This window comes from Tursiops truncatus, chromosome 3 (assembly GCF_011762595.2).
Source record: "Tursiops truncatus isolate mTurTru1 chromosome 3, mTurTru1.mat.Y, whole genome shotgun sequence".
Taxonomy (NCBI): Eukaryota; Metazoa; Chordata; class Mammalia; order Artiodactyla; family Delphinidae; genus Tursiops; species Tursiops truncatus.
This window is the reverse complement of record NC_047036.1, coordinates 143598283-143622145: the sequence shown is the minus strand read 5'-3', so window position 1 is coordinate 143622145 and position 23863 is coordinate 143598283. Positions and strand designations below refer to the sequence as shown.

The 23863-nt window shown below is 48.9% G+C and overlaps 1 protein-coding gene and 1 pseudogene across 1 annotated transcript in view; both read right to left on the bottom strand.

Moving 5' to 3' along the window:
* The window catches only part of WWC1 (WW and C2 domain containing 1), a 153105-nt gene that overhangs the window by 117060 nt on the left and 12182 nt on the right, over positions 1-23863 (bottom strand). The gene's annotated exons all lie outside the window — the stretch shown is intronic.
* Positions 1781-23029, bottom strand: LOC141278357 (mitochondrial import receptor subunit TOM7 homolog; annotated as a pseudogene).

The window sequence follows — 23863 nt, the reverse complement described above, 5'->3', positions numbered from 1 at the left end:
GTTGACTGGGAGTTGCAAGTTCAAATCACAACATGAGTCAGGCAGGTAATTCAGTGAAGTGAGAAAGGCGAGGCTGTAGAAACACAATGTAGTTCCAAAGTCGTGAGGCTCAAAGGGTGATGCTGGACCAGCAGCTATTTTTGTCCTTTGTGGGCCCAGTGTTTCTGTGGAATACCTGATGCTTTGGAGCCCCTCTATAAGCCTCTATCATGTATGGATGTGTATTTTTAAACCCATTTTATAAACACAAAACATACTATTCTGAATCTTGCTGTCTGCTTAATCACACTTCTTGGAATTCTTTCCATATCCGCACGTGTAGCTCTACCTCATTCTGTTACTTGCATGGCACTCCCTTGTGTGGATGCCCCCCAACTTAACGTGTGCAGCTCCCAGCGTGAGACGTTTAGGCTGCTTCCCAGTTTTGTTGCTCTCACACTCAAGGCTAAGTGAGGAAGTGGCAGAGCTGCCGTTTGAAGCATGACCCGCCAGTACGGGTAGGGGGTTCTGATGGCCCCAAACTGGGGAATGGCTGTGAGTCACCCAGCTCACTTCTTGGCAGTTCTGCCCTGAGGTCACTTTGAGGCTCTGGGGAGGCGGGGCGGGGGGGGATTGGAGGTACAGGATTCTAGAGGCAACCGCTGCTTCTTATAGTAAAAAGAGTCAGTAGCTTTAGGGCAGAGGACGGGACGAGGGCCCAACCCTTTCTCCATCTCCCTCTTACTGAACTGCAGAGCGCTGTGGTCCCCAAAACCAGCCGCTGCCTGCCAAACCCTCACTGCATCCTCCTCCCCGAGCTCTGTCCCCCTTTCCCTCCACTACCAGCCCCAACTCCTTCTAGAGGAACAGAGGAAAGAGAAAGGCAAAAGGGGCCTCAGGGAGCGAGTACATGTAGAGGTGGAGGGAGGTCTCAGCTTCACTACCCCCAGGATCCCCTCCCACTAAGCCATCCCCCTCCAGAACATTCCATACACGCAGCAGGGGCTCTGCAGGGGTGGGGCTAACGATAATGATGACTGAATGCAGGGGCAAGCATCCACAATCACAAGAGATCCTCACCATTCTGGAAGTGCCGACTGCTCTCCATTTCACCGACAGGAAAACTGAGCCCAGGAGAAGGTGAACGCCTTTGCCCAAGTTACACCAGGCACACGTGGCCTCCCTCCACGCGATGTCCCAGTTTTTCAAGGGTCTCTTCCGAGGGGGTGTACCTTAAGCAGCAAATTGAAGTCTTTTTCCTGGAGAGTGTGGGTCCCAGGCCAATTCCCCAGACCCTCCGATTCAGTGCATTATGCCCCTGGGAGTGGTGAGGGGGACCCAGCCCGGGAAGCAGGGAAATGGACGCGTCTTTTAATAACTGTTTGAAGAATTTACATTTTAAACAAACCCACAGTTATTAATGAATACTGCTTTGTATCGTTTCACTTTCCCCTTTACCTTTCTACCCTTTTAATTACTGTTTTGCCCTGTTCCTCCCATGTTCATTCACTGACTTCCCCAACAGGGGTTTCTGCCCGCAAGTCGGAATTTTCCTAAACTCCCTTTCTTTCCAGGGGGCCGCGGGCACGAGGTCCAGGAATTCGCACAACCTGGCAAAAAAGCTGTCTCCAAATTCCAGTTCATTAGCATGGCTCGTTAATTATAAATGCTCCCCTCCCAGCTACCCGTCTCCCCCAAACACCCCAAACAGCAGATTAAGTTTTAACTTTTGCTGGCAGGACACCTGCTTCTGAAATTCCTCCCTCCCTCCCCTCCCCCTCCCCCCCCAGCCCAACCTCCTAAGATTTACAACACAAAAGCAAACATTTACACTGGTTAAGATTTACCAAAAGGAAGTGTGGCCTGGAATGCTTCGTTTGAAGTTCTGTCTCAAAAGAAGAAGGAGCCCTTTTTTGAAACATATAAAATAAGAGACCTCAAAGCCTCCCCGGTGGTGTCCGACAGGCACTCAGCATAACCAGGCCTTCTCAGTTTTTCACTTGGGCCTTGACGTCAGCACACGATAAGTCCTAAGCAGAACTCAGAACTATGGCTCTGTCCACTCCAGGGTAAATGGAGTTACCAATCAGTAATGCAATCAAGTGGCTTCCTGGAAACTCTAGGGTAGAACATTCTTCCTGAGATATTACCAAGGGGGAAGGAAGAAAAGGGTACCCCACAAAGGGGGAGCCAAAAGGCAAGGCCAACTTCGCAGGCGGGAAAGAGCCTGAGGTCCACCTGCTCTCTCCAGACAAAGCTGAGGTTCCCAGTGAGGCACGTCTAGTTTACTGGAGGTGGGAGAGGGGTGAGGGCACAGCCAGCCCAGGGTGGATGCTGGCTGAGCCGGTGGGATAAGTACCAAACGCCACGGCAAAAAGTCACCAGAAACTGAGGTCACGCAGATACTCTGGGGGAAAAGGAAGTGAGGAAATTCCCCGTTACCCACCCCACGATTGCTGGTGTAGGCCAGTGGAAACGCTCTGACAAGAAGAGTAAGGAGGCTGTACTTGTTTGACCTTTGTATTCAGTCAGAACCTCCTATTCCTTTGGTGAGAGCACCTAAGGTGCCGTCAACCAAGAATCTTGACCACGTGGGGCAAGTCCCAGGCGATGGTGGTACACACCGGCCAAGCAAAGGAGGAGCTGATAAAGCAAGAACTCACCAGGAAACGGCCGCATTAGTAACCCGACTCTGTCCTAGGCACCTGCTGGCAGCTTTGCCTGACTGCTCACTGAGTCCTCAACACTGCCCCGTGAGGAAAGGGTTCTTATCCACACCTTGCAGAGAGATGAAAGCGCTGAGGCCGGCCAACCTGGCCAAGGCTGCAAATGATGCTCAAAAGCCCATGCTCTTTGCACTGTGCTACGGGGCTCCAACTGGAAGACGTGTATTAAAAGCAGCCTGCACGATACGCCGGAACCACTGGACCTGGACTCTTAAATTGTGGGAGGCCCAGCTCAGCTTTTTTCAGCTGGGTGACCTTGGGCAAGTCCCTCACCACCCCATGGGCATTTCTGATTTCTCCTCTGTCCTCGGCTGCCGCACTTCAGCAAGCTGCACATTGGAGGAAGGAGTCTGCATCCACCCAGTTGCTCCAACTTCCTCATCCATCCAGCTGAGCATTCAGAATTGTACCAGCATGAATGCAACCGATTTTGGTAGGGCTTTTTCCTCGTTCCTGGGTCCCCTAGAAAGGGAGAAGCGTGTTCCTTCCATCGTGAGCTTATATTCCCTGTATGTATCCTTCTAGAGTTGGAAAAGCAGCCAACTCAATGCTCCACTCTGCTACTTTACGCTCAGCCTTTCACTAAGTGGACATCTACAAGCACTGGCCTTCCATGGTTCTTCAGTCAAACTCAGTCCCCACAGGGCTTCCCTGGTGGCGCAGTGGTTGAGAGTCCGCCTGCCGATGCAGGGGACACGGGTTCGTGCCCCGGTCCGGGAAGATCCCACATGCCGCGGAGCGGCTGGGCCCGTGAGCCATGGCCGCTGAGCCTGCGCGTCCGGAGCCTGTGCTCCGCAACGGGAGAGGTCACAACAGTGAGAGGCCCGCGTACGGCAAAAAAACCAAAAAAACCACAGAAAACTCAGTCCCCACAAAACCTCATCTTCCCTTGGCGAGAGAGCACATCCAGAGCCCCTGAGCATTTATTCTTGCTGCCTCCGGCTTTCCAGGGTCTCATAAAGCCACAGTCTTGTTCAGAGGAACAGCCTGGTTCTGAATCTTGGTTCTGAATTTGATCCGAGGGCCAAAATTACAAACTCATTTCTCAGCAGTTCTGAAGCTCAATTTCTCAGCTTGTCAACGGGGGATGAAACGACTGACCTCACGAGGTTATCACTGAAGAGCTAATGAGACCCCAGGTAAAAGTCTTTTCATCATAAACATTACAGCACTTCTTATGTGCTGGGCCCTTTAACACACTATTTCAATGAGTCAGTAGCAGACATGCACGTCAGAAACAAATACAAAAATGCAGGCCCCAGGGTGAACAAATGGGCCAATCAATAAAGGAGGGAAATGGAGGGAAGGAAAGGGAAGGGGCCTAGAAGGCCAGTGGGGCCCTGAGTCATGCTAAGAAGTTTTGGGGTTTTCTATGGGCCTTGGAGAACCATGAGAAGTTTCTGAGAAGGGGAGCAATTTGCTCTGGAAGGCCCTGTGGAAGAAAATTCCAGAAGTAGTTGCAACATGAGTTGCTGGAAAATGATCTTGGAGTCTGGCCACCCTGTTACAATAGCCGAAGCAAGAAATGACATCTTAACTGTGACGACAGGGGCCACGAAGGGCAAAGGACTGGCGGAGGATGGGATGGACTTTAAAGCCCCCAACTACCGAAAGGTTTCGACAGCTCTGTCCCATCAAATACGCAGATCTGCAGGGATAAACTCTCCCAGGTGCTTATTTTCTAGGTCTCGTGTGTGAAATAAGGCTGCCCGTGTCCTGAACCACTAACTTCTATCCCTGCCTTTACCTCATTACCTTAACACAAAGCAAAATTAACTAACAAAAAATTCACTGCTGTCCGCTCGTGGTCAGAGCAGCATTATTCACAAGAGCCAAAAGGTGGAAGCAACCCCAGCGTCCATCAACAGATGAATGGATAAGAAACATGTGGTGGGCTTCCCTGGTGGCACAGTGGTTAAGAATCCGCCTGCCAATGCAGGGGACACGGGTTCGAGCCCTGGTCCGGGAAGATCCCACGTACATGCCGCGGAGCAACTAAGCCCGTGCGCCACAACTACTGAGCCTGTGCTCTAGAGCCCACGAGCCACAACTACTGAGCCTGCGTGCCACAACTACTGAAGCCCGTGTGCCTACAGCCCGTGCCCTGCAACAAGAGAAGCCACCACAATGAGAAGCCCGCGCACCGCAATGTAGAGTAGCCCCCACTTGCCGCAACTAGAGAAAGTCCACGCGCAGTAACAAAGACTGAACACAGACCAAAAAAAAAAAAAAAAAAGAAACATGTGGTGTGTACATACAGTGGAATATTACTCAGCCTTAAAAAAGGAAATTCTGACACATGCTATAGCGTGGATGGACCCGGAGGACATTATGCTGAGTGAATCAGCCAGTCTCCAAAACACAAATACCACGATTCCACTTACATGGAATACACAGTGTAGTCAAATTCATACAGACAGAAAGTCAAATGGTGGTTGCCAGGGGCTAGAATAAGGAGCTAGTTCTTCAATGAGTAGAGTCAGTTTTGCAAGATGGAGAGAATTCTGGAGATGGATGGTAAGGTGATGATGGTTGCATGACAACGTGAAGGTATTTAATACCACTGAACTGTACACTGAAAAATGCTTAAGATTGTAAATTTTATGTTATGTGTATTTTGCCACAATTTTTTTTAACAGTTTGAAAGGGAGAAAGAAAGGAAAAGAAAGGAGAGGGAAAGGAGATGGAAGGGAAGGGAAGGGAAGGGAAGGGAAGGGAAGGGAAGGGAAGGGGAAAGAAATCATTGCTGGACTGTCAGCAAATGGGACTGAAAATAATGCAATTCTTTGTCATCCAGGCACACCCTTATCTGGAAACCACCTCCTTTTCCCCTTCCAGGCAACATTTCATTACTGCTTAAAAATTCCCCTAACCCCTTCCCCTGCCCCACCTGGGGCTGACTCAGCCCCTTTCAGTATCTGAACGGCAGGAGCCAGCCTGAAGGTAGTAGACGCTGCCACCCTATCCTGTGTCCTGGGACACTTGGAGTTCCCCAGGATCAACCGTGACCCCATCCATCACTCTAGGACCCCAGTCCTCTCCAACCTCAGGTGCACGGGCCCTAGTCCTGGCTGGCATCCCACATGAGGTTGGCAGGTTCCAGAAAACCCTTTAGGGCAAGAGGAGGTGGAGCAGCCTGTGGGAACTCTCTGCAAGGGCCCCTGTGGGAGAGCCCAGGGCCTGCCTTCTCAGAGGCACAGGAAGGACACAAATGCGGAACACAGAACGAGGCTACGGAGTCAGCTTGCTTCTGCCCCTACTGCTGTCCTCCTCACTGACTCAGGGGAGACGGGCCAGGAATGAGGAGATGTCTCCATCAGCCCTTCCCCTTGCGAAGAGTGGATCCAGTCACTGACTTATTCATGTATTTTGAACTCAACTATTACGTGTGTACACGTTTAGGGTTATTATGGGTTTTTTGATGAATTGGCCAATTATTATAAACACTCTCTGTATCTGCTAATTCTCCTATTTTTGGTATACTCTATGTGTGGTCATTACAGCCATTCCAGTTTTCTTTTGATTAGTATCTGTATGCTATACCTTTCCCATCCTTTGACTTTTTTTTTTTAATACTGTTAAAAACATTTATTTTAGTACGGCCTACCGAAAATAAGTCAGTAGAGGTTCCACTCTGCCACAGACACATCTGAGAAGAGCCTGTGTCATCCAACTGGTGAACATCTAAACGATGTCCCATCTCTTATCCCAGCCAGAGTGCACACCTTCCATGTTGTTCCTCTGCATTGACTGCTTCCAAAACCAGATGAGCAAATAGTCCTTTATCCCCAAAGTAAGCTCAAAACAGTTGGTTCAGTCATTCCAGGATCTGCAACCCTCTTCAATCCCAGGTAAGTCACGAGAGGAATAAAGCCCCAGCGATGGCAAACTGGCCTCCCTTGAAAAGCTGCTGCAGCCTCCGCTTGGCCTCTTTGCTCAGCTTTACCATGGTGATGGCCCAGGCGACACACTTAAGAGCCCCCTCCTTTTACCTTTAACCTACCTGCGTATTTACATCAAAGTGAATCTACTGTAGGCAACCTGTACACTGGAGTTTTGTTTTTTCCCCCCAACCTGACAATATCTGCCTTTTAATTGGCGTGTTTAGTCTGTTTTTTTTTTTTTTTTTTTTTTGCGGTTCGCGGGCCTCTCACTGTTGTGGCCTCTCCCGTTGCGGAGCACAGGCTCCGGACGCGCAGGCTCAGCGGCCATGGCTCACGGGCCCGGCCGCTCCGCGGGATGTGGGATCTTCCCGGACCAGGGCACAAACCCGTGTCCCCTGCATCGACAGGCGGGCTCTCAACCACTGCGCCACCAGGGAAGCCCTAGTCTGTTTACTTTTAATGAATTATTAATGTAGCTAGATTGAAGTCTACTAATTTACTAGTTGTTTTCTGTTTGTCTCATCTGTTTCTTGATTCTCTTTTTCCTCCTTTCAAAAAATTTCAATAAAAATAACACTATCATCATGTTTGCTTTAAAGTCAATTATCTTTTAAAGAAATTAAGAAAAAAATGTTAAGTCTTTTATATTTCTGGCGCTCTTAATTTCTCATGCAGATCCACATTTCCATCTGATAGCATTTTCTTTCCCCCCAAAGAATTTCTTTTGACATTTCTTATTGTGTAAGTCTGCTGGTGAGCATTTCTCTCGGCCTTTATAACTGAAAATAAAGCTTTTGATTTTACCCTCATTTTTTTAAGGATACTTTTGTTGATATAGAATTGCAGGCTGTTTTTTCTACCTTTCAGCACCTTAGAGATATTATTCAATTATTTTTTGGCTTGCATCGTTTCTGATAAGTTAGCAATGGTTCTTATTGTTCTACATGCAGCATGTCTTTATCCTCTGGGAGATTTCAAGATTTTCCTCTTTCTCTTTGGTTTTTAGCAAGGTGACTATGATGTATTTACGTGTGATCTTCCACATGATTATCGTGCTTAGGGTTTGTTGAGCTTCTTGGATCTGTGGGTCAATATTTTTCACCAACTTTGGAACTTTTCAGCCATTACCTCTTCAAATATATTTTCTCATTCTCTCTCTCTCCTTTCCTTTTGGGAATCCAAATATACATTTGTTACCTTGATTAACAACATCCCACAGATCACTGAGCTTCTGACCATTTTTTTCCAACTTTTTTTTTTTCTTTCTGTGCTTCAGTCTGGATAGTTTCTACTGCTCTGACTTCACGTTCAATGATCTTTCTTCCTGCAGCATCTGAACTACTGTTAGATCCATCTAGGGAAGTTTTCGTTTCAGATACTGTAGTTTTCATCTAGAATTTTTATTTGGTTCCATTTCCCTACTGATTTCTTTTCCTTAAAACTCCTTAAACATATCTATAATAAACATTAGTTCATTTTCTGCTAATTCCAACATCTCTGCCATCCTTGGGTCTGCTTCTACTGTATTTCTTCCTAAGTCGAGTACCTTTTCTATCGTATGCTAGATACTCTGAACACTAAGCTGTCAAGAATCTGGATTTTATGTTCCTTCTTTAAAGAATGTTAAGTTTTGTCCTGATGGGCAGCTCATTATTGGCAGATCAGCTTAATTCTCCCGAGGCTCTTTAAGGTTGGTTGAGCCATGAGGTGAGTTTAATGATGGAAGTCACATGCTAAGAATGGTGGACCAGAAAAGCACAAGGAACCTGGGTCCCTTGAGCCATCACCCTGGCCCTAACTGGCCTGACTCTTGATTTTTTTTTTTTTTAATGTGCTAAAGAAGTTTTACCTTGAAGTTAAGCCATTGTTATTTTTGACTTGGACAACCAGCCGCTAAACACTATTTCTGTTATAATTCCTGAGCATCTACTAAGTAGTAGGCCCTGTGCTAGGTGTTGGGGATAAAGCAATTTATCGGTTAGATGGGGTTCCTGGCATTTTACAGCTTGGAACCTCGAGCAGGAGATGGCAAATTATGGTCCACAGGCCGAACTCTCACTGCTTGTTTCATTGGGACAAAGCCATGCCTATTTGTATGCATATTATCTATGGCTGCTTTCATGCTATAGAGTTAAATAGGTAAGACAGAGAGGGTATGGTCCACTAGTCCTTTACAGAAAAAAGTTCCTGATGCCTGTTTAGGGCAGTAATCCTCACTCAAATTTTTGGTCTTGGGACACCTTCACACTCTTAAAACCTGAGGACCCCAAGAGTTGTTGTTGATGTGGGTGGTTTTTGTTTTTTTTTTTTTTTGGTGGCACTGAGTCTTCATTGATGCACGTGGGCTTTCTCTAGTTGTGGCACGTGGGCCCTAGAGTGCGCATGCTTCAGTAATTGTGGCTTACGGGCTTTGTTGCTCCACGGCATGTGGGATCTTCCCAGACCAGGGATCGAACCCGTGTCCCCTGCATTGGCAGGCGGATTCTTAACCACTGCGCCACCAGGAAAGTCCACATGTGGGTTTTGTTGATCAACATTTATCATATTAGAAATGAAAACAGAAAATTTAAAAATATTAATTCCTTTGAAAATAAAAATAATAAACCAATCACATGTTAACATAAATCACATCCTTATAATTAATTATATTTTCCAAGCCCTCCCCCACAAATCAGTGAGAAGAGTGGCAGTATTTTACATTTTTGCAAATCTCTTTAATGAATGGCTTAAAAGAAGACTGCTGAGTCCTAAGAGCTGCTTTTGCATCAGTCTGTTGCAAAACTGCATGTCACGTAGCCTCTGGGAAACTCCACAGTCCTCTCATGATAGATAGAAAGTTAAAAAGGCAGATAATTTCTTAGTATTATTATGAAGTTTGAGCTTGCAGACCTTCTGAGAGAATCTCAGGGGCCTCCAGGGAACACACTTTGAGAATGGCTAGTCTAGAAGAGTCCTGGGCTGACATTAAACAGAAGAAAACATGAGGTCTTAACTAATAACCATTGAACAACTGATTTAAAGAGAAAGAATATTGCTCTGTGAGGGAATATAAACACTGCACCTGGCCCCATTCCAGGAGCAGGGCAATGATCCCTTGAGGAACTGATGTTAAAAGCTGGGTCCTCGGGGCTTCCCTGGTGGCGCAGTGGTTGAGAGTCCGCCTGCCGATGCAGGGGACCCGGGTTCGTGCCCCGGTCCAGGAAGATCCCACATGCCGCGGAGCGGCTGGGCCCGTGAGTCATGGCCGCTGAGCCTGCACGTCTGGAGCCTATGCTCCGCAACGGGGGAGGCCACAACAGTGAGAGGCCCGCGTGCCGCAAAAAAAAAAAAAAAAAAAAAGCTGGGCCCTGAGAAGGAGTTAACCAGGTAAAGGCAGGTGAGGGGGAAGACTCCTTCCCCGCCCCACCACCGCTTCCTTCAGTATGTTTGCTAAGGAAACTGGGTTAGGCTTTAGAGAAGGATCAGAGATGAGGATTAACTTTCCCATGACTCCTTCCCTTGGGCAGAGTGACCAAGTCAGAGATTTGCACTGGGAAGGACCCAGGGTCCTTCTGACACTCCTGGAATTTCCCCTGGAATTAGGGACAGGGGAACCCTAATCTCTCTCCCAGGAGGCTAATGACCTACAGATGGGGCACAATAGGGAGGCCCAAATGCTGAGATGCAGAGGTTATAGGCCTGAGGACAGTTCTCCAGGCCGTCAGGATGCAGGGTCCCATGGTGACACATGCAGCAACACAAACCCTTAGCTAACTGCCTTAATCCAAGGCCATTAGGAGCCATTTCTCATCCAGATGGTTATTTGCTCTAATAGTTATTGGTTGAAGGAACCAGAGAAACTACCTTTGCACTAGATTCCCAGTCCCATTTCCTGGCTGCCAGCTCTACACAAACTCACTCTCGAAACCAGATGCTGCCGAGTTTCAGGATGGATTTCAGAGGCTGCCACTGCTCATGTTTTCTTTCTTTTTTAATAAATTTGTTTATTTATTTATTTGTGGCTGTGTTGGGTCTTCATTGCTGCGTGCGGGTTTTCTCTAGTTGCGGCGAGCGGGGGATACTCTTCGTTGCGGTGCGCGGGCTTCTCATTGTGGTGGCTTCTCTTGTTGCGGAGCACGGGCTCTAGGCGCGCGAGCTTCAGTAGTTGTGCCACTGCTCTTTTTCCTCCTGACATGCCCAACCTGGGAGTGTGAAAACCTACTGGGTTCAAGCCACCATCTCACCTCAAATTCCCCAGGCTGTTACCCCACTTGAAAAAGACTAGGCAGAGAGGAAAACCATCCCTGGAGGATGGAAGGCAGCAGATTCTACTCTGAGAGTAATGAAGTCCAGCACTCATCAAACACATATAACAAGTCTCACACTTTCCATGAGATTTATCTGTATTAGATCATTGAATCCTCCCAGTAGCCCTATGAGGCAGTTTACTTATTACCCCATTTTACAGGTGAGAAGTCGAAGCACAGAGAGATCTTGCAACTGACCCACAGCTACAGTCAGCAAGGAGTGGAGCCAGCACTAAACCCAGGCAGCACGGCTTCTCAGATTCAGCACCTTGAACCTTACATTTTACTGCCTTTAGCTTCGAAATGACAGGAGAAGTTCGTTTTTTTAAAAGTATCTGTGTAGATGCTCAACATCACTAATCATCAGGGAAGTGAAAATAAAAAACCACGAGATACTATGTCACTATGTCATTAGGATGGCTACTATGAAAAAAAACCAAAAACAGACAATACTAAGTGTGTTGGTGAAGGTGCAGAGACACTGGAACCCTTGTGCGCTGCTGGTGGGAATGGCAAATGGTGCAGCCATTGTGGAAAACGGCATAGCAGTCCCTCAAAAAATTAAAAATAGAACTACCATATGATCCAGCAATTCCACTTCTGGGTGCGTACACAAAGGATGTACAGGCAGGGGCACGAACAGATAGTTTTACACCCATGTTTACAGTGGCATTATTCACGATAACCAAAAGGTGAAAGTGTGTCCGTGAATAAATGAATGGATAAACAAAACATGGTGTAAACATACAATAGAATAGTACTCAGCCTGAAAAAGGAAGGAAATCCTGACACATGCTGCAGAGTAGATGGACCTGGAGGACATTATGCTGAGTGAAACAAGCCAGTCACAAAAGGACAAATCCTGTATGACTCCACTCACATGAGGTACCTAGAACAGTGAAATTCGTACAGGAAGAAAGTAGAGTGGTGGTTGCCGGGAGCTGGGGGAGGGGAAATGGGCAGTGAGTGTTTAACCGAGATAGAGTCTACGTTTTGCAAGATGAAAAGAGTTCTGGAGACGGATGGTGGGGATGGCTGCACAGCAATGGGAATGTACTTAATGCCTCTGAACTGTACACTTAAAAATGGTTAAAATGAGGGCTTCCCTGGTGGCGCAGTGGTTGAGGGTCCGCCTGCCGATGCAGGGGACACGAGTTCGTGCCCCAGTCCGGGAGGATCCCACATGCCATGGAGCGGCTGGGCCCGTGAGCCATGGCCGCTGAGCCTGCGCGTCCTGAGCCTGTGCTCCGCAATGGGAGAGGCCACAGCAGTGAGAGGCCCGCGTACCGCAAAAAAAAAAAAAAAAAATTGGGGCTGACTACATTTCTGAACTTCTGGATCTGAGAGAACACATTAAGTGCTGTGGCCTTTCCTTGGTCCACATGCCAAGCTAAAGAGGTGATTAGCAGGCTTAAACTACTGATTGCTAATCAGAAAGTTAAAAAAAAAAAGCATTCTTTGTCAAAGAGAACAGGAACAAGGGGCCAATAAGCCCAGGGGTTATACAGTAAAAGCTGGATTATGCAGCGTAACCAGGCCCTTCCATCTTTTCATCGCTGCATTCTTGCCTGTGAACATGTTCTCCCAAAGCCTGGATTTTCATGATGTCATTGGGCTATTGCATTGCACTGATAACACATCATTCAACTTGGTGTGGCCCCTCACAAAGGCGGGCAGCATCCCTGAATGCAAACGAGGACATTCTGGATCATGAACAATTAGATCTAAACTGTTCCCGTACACTTGCCTCTCCCTCCCCACACAATCCTGCTTCTCTCTCCCCGGTGAGCGAGGGTACCAGGAAGACGGGAGAATAGGACTCTTTCTGAAAAGGCCTCTGTGCTCACCTTTCCAAATAGCTGTCGATCCTAGGAGGGCAGGAAGCAAAGAGGGAAATAGGAGAGGAGGTCCCAGGTGGGGAGGGGGGGGGTGCCTGGGTTCAGTGCCTGGGAACTGACAGGGAACACGTGCCCCGTGGGTCATCACAACCTGCCTGCCGGCCCCCCAACCACGGGGCCACATCTCTCGTCCTCACCGCCCGACAGAGCAGGGTCTGTGGGATCTGGCTGCCTGCAGACTCTAGGAAGGAGGCAGGATTCCAGCCACGGCTCCCTGGAGAGCTCGAGAGCTTAACTAATTCTCTAATCAGGACACGTGGACAAAACGCTCTGAGAAATGGTGGAGAAATGGTTAGCGATGTTATATCAACAAGCACCAATGACCTCTAGGAGACAACGACGCGGCACTGACAAGCACCCGGGGCCGTGGGGTCACAGAGCCCGCAGTAAAATCCAAGCCGCTCGCCAACTTGCTGTGTGACCTTGATAAATTCTCTAGCCTCTCTGGGCCTCAGCTGCCTCCTCTCGAAGGCACAAGGGAAATGGTAAATGCATGTAAAATTCCTCAGTAAGTGACAGCTGTCACAACCTCCAGCTTGGGGGAGGGGGTGCTGCAGCACTGAACAAGATTTTTGAACGTTACCATTTTCTGAATGTGAAATTTTGACCAAAGGATAACACCGTACTGTCTTCCTCCCGGAAGGGAAGGAGGAAGGGTAATGTGGGGAGATGGGAAGAGAAAGAGAGTGGATTCAGAAATGACATCCTTATGAAAAAAATCACGAAAGAAACTCAGTAATGACCTTAAAACCTTATAATCCCTGACGCCCTCATGGAATTTCAGCAAACGTCTGAAGGATTCTGACAGATCCCACATTTAACACTGGCTGCTCCCTTCTCACCAGCTCAATGCGAGAAGCATTGATTTGCTGAGGGCCTACTGTGCACGGAGCCCTCAGCTGCTCTGCCCTGCCACTTATAATTCAGCCAATCCTCTTTCTCTTCCAAGAACCCAGGAAGGTTCCGACCCTACTTCGGACTGAGAGCAGGTGCCCTCACTCTGACTTCATGCGTTAAGAGGTCAGCCTGTCTCCGGGGCTAAGGTCCCCTGTGGTCACAGCAGTCTGGGCTGACCCTAGAGTCTCAAGCAGGCCAGGCCTTCCCAAAGTCACCTTGTCCCACGACCCCACGTATACACAGATAAGCAAGCAAGATCAGAGGAGGCACCCTGGACTGGTAAAGCAGGTTTCGGGGTGCTCAAGCTGTTAAGATTAAGGCAATACGTTTTGTTTTTCAGAGCGAGGTGATGGGCAGCATTCTTCAGCTCACAGGCACCTGGCTCTCCCTTCACCAACACGATTAAGGCAGCCCTGTCCGGGGCTTCTCCTATTTTTGCCTGATTTCTGCTGGGTCAACGTTTACCAGTTTGGCAAATGGCAATTCGGAGCCTCACACAGAGAACAGTGGCAGCGGTCTCTGAGAAACGCTGGGGGAAAGGACTCTTGGGAGTTTCATGGTCCGATAGCTCTATTCTTTGACTCCTCCTGCCTTGACAAGGGGAGGGGGGTGTTGAACATCCTAGAGGCCCTGAGTTTGGCGTCAGGCTTGGGGCTGGCAAACCATCCTTGAGCCTTTTTTTCTGCTGGAGTTTTTCCAAAATGTAGATAGAGAGCTAGGCTTCCACCGGGGACGCCTCAGCCCCAAACAGGTGGGCTGTGCCCCAGGCCAGCCAGAGCCCTGGGCTCTCCTTGGGTCCGATACTTGCCCTCTGGCTCCAAAACTTGACCTAGGAGTTCAGGATGACCGAGAGAAGGACTGGAAGGTGGTGGCTTCCTACCGGGAAGCATCTACTTTTCACCCTCTACTCTGCGGCTTCACCGTTCCCTCTCAGCTGCCTTCGCTCATATTCATTTACTAGTTCTAATTAGGCACAAAACTTTATGCTGGGCCTGGGGAGGCTCGGCAGGATGCGTTACCATTCAGCGGAGAATACAGACAGGAGAGAGAAATGACGATGTGGCAGAGCCGTGTTAGAAGGGTGCACAGAGGGCCCCCTACCTGAGCTGGGACGAAGACAGCTAGGCAGGCTCCTGGGAAGAGGTGGCCCTTTAAGTGGGTGTAGCAGCACAGGGGGGGAGCACCAGCAGGCAGGGCAAGGATCCGGTTTGTGCAAAGGAAAGACAGTGCCTTGTGGGTAGGGGGAGGAGAGGTTTTTCAGTTTTATTAAGGGGTATTAGAATCGGCTGGGTGGCAGGTTAAAAATGCAGATTCTGGGAAGCCCCGCTGAGATTCTGATTCAGTCGTTTTCAGGTAGGGCCCCAGGAATCTGTGTTTTACAAGCTCCGTGGGGGAGTAAGGCGGGAGGTTGGCCGATCACACTCTGAGAAACCCTGCCTTGAAGGAGTGGGGGAAAGAAAAAAGCCATTTGTGGCTTTGATGGGATATTGATTTTCCTGGAATGTTCCCAAAGGGACTTTGGACGGCTCACTAATGACTCGTTCTTCTGTCATTTTACATAGACACACATACAACATCCAGCAAACTGGAAATGAACGCAGGGAGGGTGTCGGGAGCCTTGCTCACACAGTCGGGCTGTCACCCTGTTCCCGGGATGACGGTGGGTGTTATCTCGGGAATGTGTCCGGGCAAGGTCCATGCTTATGCGGTTACGGTGAACCGGGGCCAGGGAGCAGTGATGGGAAAGCCCTCTGGCATCCAGCCACACCTCCCCACCGCCCTCATGCCAGGAAGGCAAGGCGGTCCACAGGGCCTCATACAGACTTGCCCTCCAGCCTGCAGCTGGCTGCCTGCCCCTCCCGCCCCCGGTCCCCCACCAGGAGCCTGCCCTCTCCTGCCCCAGTGCCGCCCCACTCAGGCTGCCCCTGGCTGGGTCCAGGGCTGCGCATGGGGGTCCTGGCTCAGCCGGTCCCAGCCTTGGCCATGGGCACTGTTTCTGCTAGCCCCCTCATGGCGGTACTTCTGCCCTGTTCTAAGCTAGTTCCAGGGAGCCTGCCATTTATTCTGCTGGCTCAAGCCTCTGCCTGGGAAGCTTACTGGGGACCCCAGACCTCCTTGTCTTGCTCTTGCCACTGTTCTCTAAGGGCTGGAATTCTGCCTCTGTGATCTCTGCCAGGTGCCCGCGGGCCACCTCCTCATTCTGTGTTGCAGTTGAGAGACACTGCCCCTGCCACCAAGGGTTCCCATCTTCTGACTGCCCCGTGCACCCCGGAGACCACGTCCTGCCACCGTGGTGGACTTCTACACAGCCTGCCTCCACTCTGACCTCTGGCATCTGACCCCACTGGTGGGCATGCTGCAGGCTCAGGACCCTGTCTTTTCCCAGCAGGTGTGACCCCGCCCTTTCAACTGAGCCCTCCCCCACTCCCATCCCCGATCCGGCTTCAATCCCTTATTCCATGTGGGGCTGTGGGAACAGGCTGAGAAGCTCCTACCCCTCGGCAGTGTTTATACCTGGTTGTAAGAATCCACTGCTTCCTGATATTATCTGATATCTATATCGGAGCTAGTTAGAGGCACAGTCAGCTACAGAACAAAAAAACAAAACAGTGCTACGCAGACATAAGTAGTGTTGACTGGCCAGGGCTACTCAAACATTAACCTGCAAGGACCACTGGGGATCTTGTTAAAATGCAATTTCTGACTCAGTGGGTCTGAGGTGGAGCCTGAGATTCTGCATTTCTAACAAGTTCCCCGGCGATGCTGATGTGCTGGTCCACAGGCCCCACTTCCAGCAGTGAGAGTCAGGGTCACGGAAATGAATGGGAGCTTGCCACAGGGGATGAGGCCAAAAGCAGGGCTCAGAATCGAGCATGTGCTCAGCGAGAGTAACCACCAGGTCCCCTAACTGCCAGACATTCAGAACAGTTGACTCTGGAAGTTCTGAGAAAGAACGACCTAGGGATGCCAGCTGCCCACGGCCTCTCCTGAGAGGAGAGCTGCCGTGGTTGGTACATGACCCCTGAGCCCTGTCGTGATTTCTTGTACCAGGTGAATCCAGTTCAAGGCCAGCTCTGTCATCTTTCCAAATCAGCATCTCTCACAAGAATTTGAACCGGGGACACCGGGTTAGCTGTGGCTGCTGAGGCGAAGAGTTACGAGGTCGGCTGGGGTTGTGAAGGTCATATGGGTCACCTGCAAACTAATGCTATGATGATGTCATGGCTGTTAGCATTCTTAAGTACTTATTCTGAGTACTGCTCTCGGCTATGTGTCCTAAATAAGAGAATCCACGCTATAATTCTCACAATAACCCCTCAAAGTGAATGGCGGTCTAACAGCGTGAGCTCTGGAGCCAGAGAGCCTGAGTTTGAATCTTGGCTTCGCCACTTTCTAGCTGTGTGACCTTGGGCAAATTACTTAGCCTCTCTGTGCCTCCACTTCCTCATCTATAAATGAGGATAGTAACAGTATCTCCCTCAGAAAGTTAGTGTGACAGTTAATTGAGCTAATATAAAACACTTAGAGCAGGGCTTGGCACCCAATAAAATCTCGGCTATTATTCTTCTTCGTCTTATTTGTATAGAGTGAGGAAACTGAGGCTCACAGAGATTAAGTAGCTTGCCCAGGGTCACACAGCAAGTTCAAGGCAGAACTAATTCATAACATGGTTTACGAATGTATGAACAAATTTCAGATTTGTTGTAGTCTGTCTGTAGGTTTCAGAGGTAGCAGAAACCATGACATGAGCGGGCCGACAGGAGGGAACAGAGGGACGTACGTGGAGACCGCTGTTCTTCACGGCCTCCAGCTGCAGCTCCTGCCATCCCGGTAGTGGGGGCTGCTAGGCCCATCCTTAGATTCCTGTGAAATCTCTGACCTCACAGCAGCCTCTCTTTTCTAGAGCCATGTCACGTGGGCCTCTGTTGCTTTTGACCAGAACAGGCCTGGCTTAAAGTAGATACCCTCCAGCCAGAGTGGCGCGGGAGATGACAGATGAGGGAAGGCCTCGTGGAGCAAGTGGTACCCAACGTGGCCAGTGCGGGAGGCGGGGCTTCAACGTACACAGATGGGCAAAGATGTTGGTTTGAGACCCGGACTGGATTCAGTTTTAGATTTGTGGTAGTTTGCAGTGCTCGCCTGGACAGAGAAGTGATGTCCAGCCGGAAACTGGAAATAAGCACCTGAGGTTTCAGTGCAGAGCAGGTGGTCGAAGGCCTGGCGACACAGGCCGCCACTAGGGAGGAGACTGCACAACGCCTTACTCTCCTGGATAAGAATGACTGCCAGGAAAGGAGGAGAGCTGGCAATACGGTTAGACACTACAGGGAAGTCAAGGAAGATGCCACCACAGGTCTCCTGGTGACACTCCTGGAACTTTGCTCAGAGAATGGGGGTGGGAGGAGGAGAATGGAGGGTATGGCGGGAATGGGGGTGGTGGGGTGGTGGGTATGGAACCCCTCTGTGTCCCTCAGAGAAAGGAGCAGGGGGTAGGACTGAAGGCTTACTCTTGGGGAGAGAGCACCTGAGCACACTCTAGAAACCCATGGATGCCTGAAGAAAGGAAGAGATGTTTCTGAGGTGAGGACCAATAAATAAGTAGGCCAGGTTGTGGAAGAGGCTGAAGGGATTCTAGTCCTGGTCGAGTCTCTAGAATGATTTGCACTTGGAAACAAGTCTATTCCTTGATCAGTACTTCTCAAACCTAGGACGGTAGCAAAATCACTCAGTGGTTCTTTTTACAAAGGAGTCTGGGTTTCACATAATCCAGAAATTGATTATGTTGACCAGAGCCAGGCCTTGGAATCTGCATTTGAGTAACTCTCTTAGGAAATTCAGATGCATGTGGTTGACCAATCATGCTGCCTTGGGGGAAGAACAGAGCTCCTTGGCCAAAGTTAAGGAAAAAACACTGCTGGGACTTCCCTGTTGGCACAGTGGTTAAGAATCCAATGCAGGAAACACGGGTTGGAGCCCTGGTCCGGGAAGATCCCACATGCTGCGGAGCAACTAAGCTCGTGTGCCACAGCTACTGAGCCTGCGTGCCTACAGCCTGTGCTCTGCAACAAGAGAAGCCACCGCTATGCGAAGCCCGCGCACCACAACGAAGAGTAGTCCCCGCTCGCCGCAACTAGAGAAAGCCCGGGTGCGCAGCAACGAAGACCCAATGCAGCCAAAAATAAATAAATAAATTTATTTTTTTAAAAAAAGAAAGAAAAAGCACTGCTTCCCAGTGTTCATAGCAGCGCTATTTACAATTGCCAAGGTATGGCAACCTAAGTATCCATCAACAGAGGAATGGATAAAGAAAATATGGTCTACATGTACAATGGAATACTACTTGGCCATAAAAAAGAATGACATTTTGCCATTTGCAGCAACATGGATGGACTTGGAGGGCATTATGCTAAGTGAAGTATGTCAGACAGAGAAAGACAAATGCTGTATGATATCACTTATAGGTGGAATCAAAAAAATACATCAAACCAGGGAATAAAATAGAAAGAAACAGACTCAACAGACATAGAGAACAAACTACAGGTTACCAGTGGGGAGAGGGAAGGGGAAAGGCACAATACAGGGGTAGGGGATAAAAAAAAGGGGGGGTTATTATGAGATTGTATGAAATCACGTGTGTGAAACTTTTGAAAATTGTGAAGCACTACAGAAGTTAAAGAATCTTTCATTCAAAAAAAAAAAAGCGAAAAAAAAAGAAAATACACTTGTTGCCACTACAGTGAGTGCCAGGATCTCCTGACTTGAATTAAGAAAACCTGGTTGAAGAGGTAGAGCAGTGATCACTACAGACGGAAGACGGATCCTACTTAAAGGTCAAAGCAAACAGTGTTTCTGACTACAGAACTTTTAAATTCCATAGCTGGATCTTTGGTGTCATTTACAAGACCTATTATTTTCTAATACAGCATCCTCTTTATCTTCCTAATCCGTAAGTCTTTTGTTCATGTTCTTATGTGTCCGTAAGCTCTATGAGGAATGATGTCTGTCTCTGGTCACTGCTGAACACTCTTCTTAGCACAGTTCCCACCAGGAACCAAACACACAAAGGTAATGGCATTCTTTGTTTTCGATTCTACCCAACACGCAACAGAAGTGGAAGGTAATTTGTGCACGGCTAGAGCCACTTCAGATCTGAGATGACCCAATTGACTTCTAGTGAACCCAAACAAACGTCCTGAAGGATGTGCTACTGGGCAAGCAAGAATGCTGCCGTCCAAGCCCACATGCCCTTCAGACACCAAAGCGTCCGAAGGGAATTTGATTCCTGCTGAGTCTTTCATGCCAAAGTAACAAGAGATGGGGCTACCTTGAGCACAAGAGTCTATAAGGAGGGTGAAACAAAGATGCTCATCACCACCAGGACAGGGGAACGTGGTCTAGGAAAGTGATCCTTGGAGGAATTTTGAAAAACTGACTGTACTCAGAAAAAGAGCTCACTCACTGTGCTCGCTGAGAGAGGGACATCTCCGAAAATAGGAGCAGAGCAAACAGAAAGGTCTAGCTATCCAGACAGACCCTGAGCAACTGAGCGAAGTTGCTACTCAAGGAATCACAGTAGTGAAAGGAGCTATGGTCTGAATTACCAGAACAAATTCAGTATTGCTCTTCTTGACAGCCTAGCCTGGCCTGGCCTCCAGGGTGCATTGTGGCGGCAGAGAAAGTGGCATCCCAGTTCTGCCACTTATTAGCTGTGCCATCACTGGCAAGTTCTCAACTGCCTGAGCCTCAGTTTCCCCAGCAGCAGATTGGAGATGGTAACGGTTCTCACCTCGCACGGTTGCTAGGAGAATTAAATTGGAAAATGCACTCAAAGCGCTCGGCTCAGATCTTTGCACTATCTAGGGTCTCAGCAAGTGTTGGCTATGATGAGTTCTTATCCACCGGCCACGATCTACATGGTGACAACATCTGCATTCCCCACTCCCTTGGAGTCTCGAGGACTCAGACGTGTGCATGAAATCCAGACCAAGATCTGCTGGGGACAGGCAGCAGCTGCCCACCCCCCAGGCCTACAACTCCAAAGTAGCTTAGACCAATTTATTTAAAGGCATTTACTCCTGCAATGCGAGTTAAAAGATTTTCACATTAAGGCAAAGATGAGCCCAAATCAATTTGATACTTAACACATCAGGAAAGAAATAGCAAGACAGATCTAGAAGAGGGGAAATTACCAAACTGCAAGGTGCCTGACATCCCTGAAATATCTCCTTCTCCCCCCCCCATAGCTATTTTTTAATACTTCCTGAATCATCTTCAGTTTTCCATGTGGAACTGTGGAACTCTTAAATTTTAAAGCGCTTTACAAGGTACTTTAGCATAATCTCATTCAAACTCTCCAAGCATTTTGAGGAAGGGATGTATTTACCTACACTCGTGGTTCTCCAATGTGGCTGTATTCCAGAGTCAACTGGGGAGATTCTAGAAATCCCATGCCCAGGCCATACCCCAGACCAATGAAACCAGATTCTCTGGGAGTGGGGCGGGCATAGGTGTTTTTAGCACTCCCCCTCTGCTGAGTCCGATGTGCAACTGAACTTGAGAATCACTGACTGATCCTATTGTCCCGGAGATCCAGACACAGACTCCTATACTCCATTGTGGAAAGGAGACCAAGGGTCATTATTCCCCCGTCACAGAGCAACGAAGACTAGGGCTCAGGAAGGCCAAGGGACTTGCTGCTATGAGGAAGGGCCACAAACAGAATCCAAAACTCCCAACTGGGGAGCAGCCATTTCCTGGCTTGGTGCAGTCCTACTGTGTGCCAGCCACTGAGCTGCCTATTAACAAGAACGGAGAGGATGCGGGTAGTCACGCTGTCCTACTACAGCATAAGGTGTCATGGAGCCCAGGCGAGGGAGAAGGGGAAGGCCTTTTTATACTTCATTTGTGAGCTGAATCTTGATGCAAAGATGTTAAGTGATGGTGAGGCCTGGTGAAAGAAGTGCGGAGGTCCCGCTTGGACAATAAGGGTTTGGGGATTGATCATAAAATGTTCTCAAGCCAGTGAAGACCATTTCAACGGGCTGCATCGACCTGTGCTTGGAAGGCTCTTCAAACCTGGCCAGTTTTTGCCTGCGACCACTCACAGAATACCTTACGTCATTCTAGCTGCAAACATTTGGCCAGTAGTTCCCAGACTTGAGGGGGCAGCAGAGTCACCTGGGATGCTCCTTAAAAGACAGCTCTCAAGGCTCCACCCCCCAGAGTGTCTGATTAGTAGGTCTGAGGTGGGACAGGAGAGTCTGCAGGTCTAACAACTTCCCAGGTGAAGCTGATGTCCTGGTTTGGGACCACATTTTGAGAACCACTCAGGCCTGGTGACCAGTCAGGAGGCTGAAGAAACACCCAGGGTCCTCCACCTGCGGCCAGCAAATATTTGTTTTATATCAGCAGTGGAAATAAACCACTCAGGCTGGTTTGAAATTTTTTGAGCTATTAAGATACCGCTTAGTAGTCCCGTCTAGCAAAAGTCTTTGTTGTCTGGGAAGATGTGTATCTGCTTAAGTATGATCCATTTTTCCAGAGAAATGAGAAGAAAGAGGTTTATGTCCAAAAACATTCTGGTGCTCAAAATATATGAACTGAGCAGAAACTACAGAACTATAGATGAAGCTATCAAGGAGGCCTTAATCTCTGTCCAGACAGTGGAACTTAAATATAATGAGAGACCTCGAATTTCATTGTGGCTTACAAGGTAGCTTCTAATTTATTCCCATTTTGCCAGTGAAGAAACTGAGGCTCAGAAGGCTTTAAGTAGCTTAAACAAGGTCAGAGAACCAGCCAGTGGCAAGGCTGAGGATGTACAATCCAAGTCATGGTCAAGGGGAACAAGGCCTCCCTAGAGGGCTGTTGTGAGGATTCTGAGAGGAGAGCCTTGCCTCTTCGCCACACCTCATCTGCACTTCCTAGACTCGAAGTAAGACTGGGTTAGGGGTGAAGGAGCCCAGCACCCCTTCCTCTGAAGAGCGGACTCGGCACAGGTCTCCTGGCTCAGCATCAGGGAGAAACAGGGAAGACCCGTGCCCTCTGTTCCTCTCGGTGACCATGGATATATAACTCCACGCATTCTAATGTAAAGAGAAGCTCCTTCTGGCTTCTGGGATCTGCTCAGACCTCCTGCTTCCCCGTCCTTTATTTTACAACGCGGGGGCACACCCGACTGGATGTTGCCACCAGTCAGGCTCTGGGTCAGCAAAAGAACTAGAACAAAATTGCTCATAGCGATCACGGCGAGGCAGTTAAACAGTGCTTGCTTCTGAAGTCACTTCCTGTAGCTTGCTTAGCATAAGAGGGAGGGCCAAGCTGCCTCACCTGCCTTCTTCAGTTCCCTGTCTGTAAAACAGCGATGAGAGGGCTCCCCCCGACTCCCCTACCCCACCCTAACCCCCAATCCTCCCAGGTTATTGAGAGGATTCAATAAATCAACTGTTAGCGGTCTGCAAAGCAACAGGGCACAAAGCAGCAGCGTCATGCGCTGGAAACACCAACTTCCAAGCCCCACAGCAGCCCTACTGACACAGACTGGGTGTGTGGGTGGGAGTGAGGGAGTGGGACCCGGCTTAACAAATCCTCCAGGTGGTTCTGATGCTTCCCCAAGCTTGAGAATCACTGCTCTAGAATGTAAGCTCCGTGAGGACAGGATTTTTGACGGCTTAATCACTGCCAAATCCCCAGTGCTGGAACAATGTCTGGCATATTACAGACACTCTATTCGTTTACAGGCAGTCAATAAATATTTCTAAGTTGAGTCCAGATGAAACAGGAGAGGAAATAAACCAAGGTTCAGAGAGCCTGGCATTTCTATTTGCACAGTTTGATGACTGTCTCTCACTAATTTGTAGTAAATGATATGAGCTGGAGACTGTCTTATGTCACCCTTGCATTCCCAGCACTTAGCCCGGTGCCCAGCTCATCCTAACAGGCTCTGGGTAACACCGTAGGGAAGGCGCAAAGGTCTCTCAGATCCAAAGCCCAAGTTCACACAGCAACTACCAACAGGTGTCCTAGACAGGGCCATCCCTCCAGCTTCCTAAGGTGGGTCAAAGAATTCTAGCAAATACCAAGCCCCCAGTCAGAATGTAATTTATCTGTTTGCCCATCTCCCTGGCCCGAGGGTACACCCCATTGTAGCAGGGACTTTGCTCTCATCCTTGGTTAGGGCAACGGAGCCTGAA